Here is a 1,379-nt window from a genome sequence, read left to right as displayed (position 1 = left end):
GCTCTTGCTCTTTTACTTTTTTATTTTTGTTTTTGTGAGTATAAAGCTTTATATATACATTCCCTAAGATTGGGAGAATGAGAGGTGAGGGAGGGGGTGAGTGAATGATGGATGCCAGCAAACACTCCCCCCTTCCTTTTTCTCTTTCTTTTCCATGATCTTCAATCGGCTTTATCGTCCACAGGATTTGACTCGCATGGGTTAGGTGACAGGTAAGAACACAATTTACGTTTTGGCACCCAAATTTGATCATTCCCTTTATAGTAGCCTTGGGCTTCCAATAGTTATTTAGGAATCCAACGCAACATTTTCTTACATTTCTAGGAGCGAGTGGGGTGTTTCTTACAAGGCTCCTATTTTTTAGCATCAACAATGGTCGCTAAAGAAGCTTTAGGGATCCACTTGTATGTTTTCTTCGTTATATTAGGATGGGTCTTGTGTGTCTCAAGGTTTGTTTCAACTACAGAAGTTGAAGCTCTAGAGAGTTGGGCTATAGGGACGTATGGTTTTATTTCCAAGAGGCTATACCTCAGGGACTATGGATTGAGTGGTAGGGCTAAGAGTTGGTTTTTGCATTGTGACACTCCCAATGCCCCAATCAATAGTGCATTTGGTGGCTATCATCCACGTGTGTCCTAGGTTTATATTACCCTCCATAGTTCCAGCCGGCATGACCAAAAAGTCTTGAGAAGTGTGCCAGATTCCAAAAACCGTGGTTTTTTTCGTTTTGACACCCTTTACTTGGATAGTACTCTCAGATAGAGATAGCTTTCCTAATTGACACCACACCCCATATGACAATAGATTATATTTAGCACCCGTGTCCAATAAGGCGTTATATAGCACTTTCCCATAGGTGCTAATTAGCTCAATAGGGTATCATAGAAAGGTGTGTCACAATCCAACCAATCAACCTCTGTTTCAACGTGAAATGCATATGTGACTCCAAGGTTGGCCTCTCGTTGGTGCCTTATACGTTGTTGTCGCTCCCTAGCCTCAGATTGAGCTTGTATCTTTTTTAATTATGCTTGTGCCTTGGCTGTCTTTTTTTTAATGGATGGCACGTAGCTCGTCTTGGCTTAAAGGATCATAATATCTTTTAAATTTACTCCCATTGAGGAATCCAATGGTTTCAACTCCTTCAAGAGTTTCCACTCAAATGGTACCTTGTGGGGTGATTTTGCATACTCTATATGGTCTTTTTCTGACATATTTCAACTTTTTCTTCTCGTTACGCACTCCATACATAAGGACTTCATCACCAACATTGATATCTTTGTTCTTTAGATGACGGTCAAACCATTTCTTCCTCCTATCTTTCTCCACAAGTGCATTTTGCACGGCCAATTGCCTTTCTTCGTCTAACCTTTCAAGGATAT

Source organism: Adiantum capillus-veneris, chromosome 21 (assembly GCF_014529385.1).
Source record: "Adiantum capillus-veneris isolate H3 chromosome 21, ASM1452938v2, whole genome shotgun sequence".
In the NCBI taxonomy this organism is placed as follows: domain Eukaryota; kingdom Viridiplantae; phylum Streptophyta; class Polypodiopsida; order Polypodiales; family Pteridaceae; genus Adiantum; species Adiantum capillus-veneris.
The sequence above is the reverse complement of the archived record's forward strand: the minus strand, read 5'-3'. Positions refer to the sequence as shown.